The sequence below is a fragment of the Sus scrofa genome, chromosome 3 (assembly GCF_054392235.1).
Source record: "Sus scrofa isolate SSC_HxYL_T2T_F1_AM1 chromosome 3, Sscrofa_HxYL_maternal_Yorkshire_Landrace_v2.0, whole genome shotgun sequence".
In the NCBI taxonomy this organism is placed as follows: domain Eukaryota; kingdom Metazoa; phylum Chordata; class Mammalia; order Artiodactyla; family Suidae; genus Sus; species Sus scrofa.
Genome location: NC_139385.1, coordinates 94,658,092 through 94,664,091, shown reverse-complemented (window position 1 = coordinate 94,664,091; position 6,000 = coordinate 94,658,092). Strand labels below are relative to the sequence as shown.

The 6,000-nt window shown below is 40.3% G+C and overlaps 1 protein-coding gene across 1 annotated transcript in view; it reads right to left on the bottom strand.

The window, feature by feature from the left end:
- Positions 1-1,129: 1,129 nt before the first annotated feature.
- LOC110260011 (uncharacterized) overlaps positions 1,130-6,000 on the bottom strand; it is an 87,045-nt gene continuing 82,174 nt past the window's right edge. Inside the window, exon 7 of the transcript XR_014841895.1 lies at positions 1,130-4,047. The gene's annotated coding sequence lies outside the window, so the exon portion shown is untranslated. The remainder of the gene's footprint in view (positions 4,048-6,000) is intronic.

Sequence of the window (6,000 nt, the reverse complement as noted above, 5' to 3'; positions counted from 1 at the left end):
CTTTCCATCCAAGAGTGGGTTTTCTCTCTGATTTGCACATAATGACTGGAATCTTGTCCAGCTTTTGTTTTTTCCTTCCCTTGGATCTAATGTGACATCTATGGGAATGAGTCAAAAAAAAAAAAAAAAAAAAAACTGCTATCATGAAAGAAAAGCCTATTCCATGCAAAATGGGTAACTCCTCCCTAGCACTGTGGTTACACAGGCCTATTTGCCATTGACGTGCTATTTGCCTCAACGGTGTTTCCGGCTTTTGTGTGCAGGTGGAGGAAGGAGAGAAATTTGGGGAATTTTGAAGTATCTTTGTATTCTTTAGTTATACCTACAGAACCAGAAGCAAAATTGTGGGTCTTTTTTTCTTACTCTGTGTGTGTGTGTGTACCTGTATGAACACTGTCTTTAAAGCAGAAAGATGATCTGAGCTTTAGACACTCCTCCAATGCGTGAAGGGAGTTGGGAAATGAGGAAGCAGAATAGTATTCAGAACACAGTTCCCTCTGGTCTAAAATATTTTCCTTCCCCACCAATGAGCACCTCCTTTCCCAATTAGTCTTAATAGAAGTAAATAAATATAATTTGCAATGTAATCTGTAATCTTTGCTCCAAAAGTCCCTATGCCAAGTGAAAACTGGCAAATACAGTTTAAACCAATGTTTTCCAAAATTAGTTCTCATATTTTCAGTTGTTTTTCTTTTCCCCAGTTGTGGAATCAGAGACTCCTCCTATATCACATGACATCATCACATGAAACTAACACAAATATGAAGCTGCTATGTTATGGCATCCTTTACAAAAATGTTATATTTATCCCTAAGCACATAGTCAAGTGGGTAGTAAAATGAGATTGGCACTGGTTTGAAAAAAAAAAAAATGTTCTTTTTTTCCCCCAATTCCATGTGTTACATTATCAAGTATGGGGAAATTTTAGAGTGTTGCTTACTTAAGCATTGTGGTTTGAAGAAAACAGTTAAATGATCTCTGTTTTATTTCAATTAAAAGACTGAGTTGACTAATGTGGTGATGTTGGGAGAACCATTTCCTCTCTCTCACTCCTCCTCTGTAAGATGGGCTAATAAATTCTTCTCTCCATACCCCACCAATGTCCTCAGAAGAAATTCATGACAGAATCACTGTCATCATGCATTTATTATTCACATACAGAAGTGTACCAAGCACTTACCAAGGGTTTGTGTTCAAAGCATCTCCAGTCTTGACATCCCTAAGACTTCACTTCCTCGCACTGACTCTTATAACAGCACCCTTGATTGCACTTGTTTTCTTAGCTGTGAAAGGCAGGGACACTGGATTGTCCAACACTCCTCAAGGAACAGGAAGCAGATACAGACTATCTTCGTCCTCTCTCTGCTTTGATAATGGTTTAGATGCAGTAGATGTTGGGCTTAGGGGTAGAACCAGACTGTCATTTTGACAACCGGTTTCTCTCTTCATAACTGCTGGAGAAACAGGCCCCAGGCTGTTCAAGGGGCTGCTGTGAATTCCTTTAGCCTTCAGTGAGGCCAGTGAGCTGAGAAGGACTGTGAGAATGTTATTGCAACCTTAATTCAAAACATTGCTAGAAAGAGACTTCCTGGGTTGGGGCTGAAGGAATCAGGGCTGCTCAGCTGGGATGAATTACTGGAAGTGCTGGGTTGGTTTTGCCCCCTAGTGGTTAGAGGCTTAGGGACCCCTGCGGCTCTCAGCACCAGGAGAATACTCACCACTGAAAAAACAGGGCCCTTGCATGGAGACTTCAGATACCACATGGAATCAGGAGATGGTGTGGCTTCAGCTCTGAAGACCCCAATCCCCTACCTGCAAACTGAAAAGGACAGACTAGACAATGAAGAATCTTTCTTCCACATTTTAAGTAGATAACTCCAGAAATATAACCTGTGGCACTGTGATTCTGCCCACATATTTCCTGAGGGCAAAGGGGCAGAGTGTAAGATCCTGCTGGTCCCTCATTCATGGGCCAGTAACAACTAAGTGAGAGCAAAAGCAGAGAGCTTATTCTTCAAGGTGTCTGGGATGAAGACAGCCCAAGAGGATGAAGCTGTGGTGAACAAAGTTTCTTTGCTTCGTGGACATCCTTTATGCCCCTCTGAATACCCTGACAGTGAGCAGGGAGGAAAAACAGAGCAGGGTAGGCAATTTATCCCTAAGCCCACATTGGAATGAACTTAGAGGTAATACCACTTTCACATCAACTGGAAGACATTCCCCCATCTAACTTATCATTTCTCACCTCCCAAGAGCACATGGGTCGGACATACAAAGAGTGACTCACACTAACCCAGAAAGGAGGAAGACCACCCCTAACTGCTGCAACACAGGGGCAGTAGGAGGTTGACCTTTAGGTGTATGGAGTGAGAAATAAAATAGTTATTCTGAATTGCTGGGCTGTTGACCATCTACTCTCTAAGTAGGAAGGAGACTCCCTCAAATATGAGGGTGTGAAGCTTATTCTCTTCAACTGTGTGTAGCTTGCTCACTGAATCTCACAACAGTGCCAAACAAGTGAATATGTCATTGTTTCTTTTCTTTTCTTCCAGTGTCAATGTTCTAGGCTTTTATTATGATAGGGGGATAATTCTCCATAGCATCTGTACAATATAAAGCTTTTTACCAGGCCAAGCTGTAGACATGCATTTTTCTGCATTTCAAACTCTGAGTCCTTACCATTTCCTCTTATTTTTGGCCTAAAGAAAAAGGGATTGTGAGCTCTTTTCTGGTGCTGTACCAGGTTTGCATGAAGCTAAGGGTATCATTTAATCAAAGTCAATCAGGTTGGGAGGATGAAATGAATTGGGGGTACCTTATTCAAAGGAGGGTTAAATTTCATGTTTCAGGTCAGGAAGGAGATCCTTGATCACCAGGAAGCATTAACAAGAAAAATTTAAGGTAATTAGAAAAAAATGGATTATACTGTTCAGTTAAAAGTGACAGAAAGAAAAAAAAAAAAGAAAACCATGAACTCCTTTACTAAAACCTATTTCTGTCTGACTAGAGTGAAAATGGAGACAATAAAATCATTTTCAGCAAATTATTAGTGCAATATATATATTTTTTTCCTTTCAAAAAAAAAAAAAAAAGAAACTAAAGGATAGTTGTGGTCTTTTGTTGTAGATAGCTTTTCAGAACAGTGTACGTAAACAGATTATCTGCAGTGTTTATTCAGTGTGAAAAAACAGCTCCAAGAGCCCCAGGTGCTTGCCAAGATCATAATTGTACCTTCTTAAATACTTTCATTACTTGGAAGTACAATAAGTGAAGCTGGGACACATGCTTTCCATTTTCTTGTCAACAAAACACCTCCAAGAAATTAAGCTCTATTTTCTCCAGAAAATTTCTCTAGAACTGTTCAAGGTATATGAAAAGGAAAGGGAGGTGAGGCTTTGGTTTAATTTTCTTTATGACCTTGAAATGGAGCATGCAAAATCTCCCCTCCAAAAAAAGAAAAAAAAAGTGGTGGCTCAAATGTGGGGTAAAGGGTGCCTCAAAACCAGAATATTCCATCCAAAACAGTTCCTGTTTCGTTCATCATGGATTCGAGAGTGAGGAGTGTTCAGGACACATGACTGGATTTCACACACAGCCGATTTTTTTTGTGAAAGGAGCTCAGCCACACTGGGTTGTGAGAGGTGCAAGGAAGCCTCAGGACAAAGTTCAGATTATTTGTGAGAAGAGAAAATTCACTGGGCGGAGTCCACTTCCAAGGAAATTGCCTGATCATATGGTGAAGGGGGGCCACCCTGCTAGTGTGTTTTAGTAACTTCTAAGTCAATTCGATATCAGGGTAAAATATCAAGTTAGCCTCTGTACCCCTGACCTCAGAAGAGGTTTTGTTCATAAGAAGAGCTTTTCTCTGTCCTCCCTCCTAACCTGACCTTTTTCCTGTCACCAGCTCCCTCATCAGGCATTGATCTCAGGGTACAACACAACTGCTGGTATATATGCAAACAGTTACCTTCACAGAGCCTTTGCTACATTTTTCTTAGCTTGATCATCATGTGATAGCAGTGAAAGTCTTCCTAGATCCAGAGCAACCTGAAAAGACACAGAAATAAAAAATGATGCAAGTCAAAAATCCAACAGTTTTTCCGTATCTCTTTGATAAGATCCACGTGGAAACCATAGCTTGGAGGGATATACTTCTAGGGCATGTGGGAGTGAAACAGGGTGAGAAAGAGAGAGAGAGAGAGTGTCTGTGTGTGCCTGTGTAGGAACTGAATTAACTGGAACTTGTCTAATTAAAATGGTCAATTAATTAGAATTTTTCTGCACCCGAATTTAAGGAGAAAAGAAAAGGAAGCAGGGAATTCACAATATGAAGTTCTTCTGCCAGACACTTTCACACATGCATTATTTGGGTTAATCTTCACAACCACCCTCCCACATAGGTTTTTCTAAGCTTGTTTTGCAGACAAGGAAATTGAAGTTCGGAGAGTTTAAAACAGAGCCAGCAAGTTATGGCCCATGGACCAAACCTGGTCCATACCACTTTTGTAAGAAAGCTGTATTAGAACTCAGTGCCACCCAAAGTTTGGGTAGCTCCTTCACACTACCACAGCACCGCTGATAGTTGGTCCAGAGACTGAATGGCCTAGAAAACCATATTGATTACCTGCTGCTTTATTGAACAAGTTCGCCAACCTCTGGTTTTAATAGTACCACTATCTTCACCCCAAAAATATGTGCTAAAGAGAGAGGATTTAACCTTTAACCTGTACCTTTCTGGTTCCAGACCCTGCTGGATTTTGAGAAAAGGAGTAAGAAAATAGGTGACATCAGGATTTTTTATTGATTAATCACAATTGCAAATAACTATGAATTTATAAAAACAAAACAAAACAAAACAAAACCTACACTGTAATGCTCTGGGAGGTCAGTCTTAAAATTAATATAATCTTTACAAATCTTACTTCTGTCCTGGAACTCAGGGATGACAGAGAATTACTATAAGATCACCACAACTGCACAGACATCTCTACTCTTAAAAGGCAAGAAATGGGTTAGAATAGTGCTTTTCAAACTTCAATGTACACACAAATTACCCAGAGCTTCTTGTTAAAGTACAGATTTCAATTCAGTGGTTGAAAATTTGCATTCGTAACGAACTCTCAGCTAATGCTTACGTTGCTGCTCCTCAGATCACACTCATGCCAAAATTCTCAACCAGAAGGTTTTTTGGGTTAAATCTAAATTACGCAGAAAACTTGAATAACCTCTACATTTTCCCATAATAATTGGGTTAGCAGTCATTTGATGAAAAGTGACAGATTCAGGTTAGTTTACGTCACTGGTTCTGAACGTATGGTCCCAGGGTCCAGCAGCATCAGCGACCTTTGGACACACCTGTGTTCCAGTTCTGATAACACTTCCAGGTGATTCTACTCATGCTAAATCTTAAAAGCCACTGGTTTGCTTTTCACTCTGGATAATTAATTAGGGTTTGTTTATTCTGTGAACATCCTATAAATCTATTTTAAATGTTCAGTCTTTGTCTATATAGTGTGTACATCTTTGCCTAGCAGGGGAGCTAGAAAAAGAGTGAAATGAGGAAAAACACATTCTGCCATGATTTCAGGCCTTTCTTCCCCTGGAGAAGGAAACAAATATTCCATAGCACTGCTATTATTTGAGTCAGTTGATATTCCCATAGCAAAGTTTCTTATTTGGTGAGGGAAGCCTGCTATGTATGCCTGTCCCACTCTCGTCTAAGGTGAGGCGTGACCCTGACAGATCCCAGGGAAAGTCCTGGGAGGGCGGGAGAAGGTGCATTTGATCTTTTGGACATTTTGTTCAATGTCTTTATTGCTCATTCTTCTGGTACCATGGTGCTGTCTTTCAGACAACTATCAGGATTTTTTAAAATGATTGTTTCACAGAATTAGGGGGGAAAAAGTATTATATGAACCAGACACCATCATTAGCCCCTTCGGATGACCTCAGCTCATCTGTGAGGATTTTGACCAGAGAGCTACCCCTTCAGAGATGAAC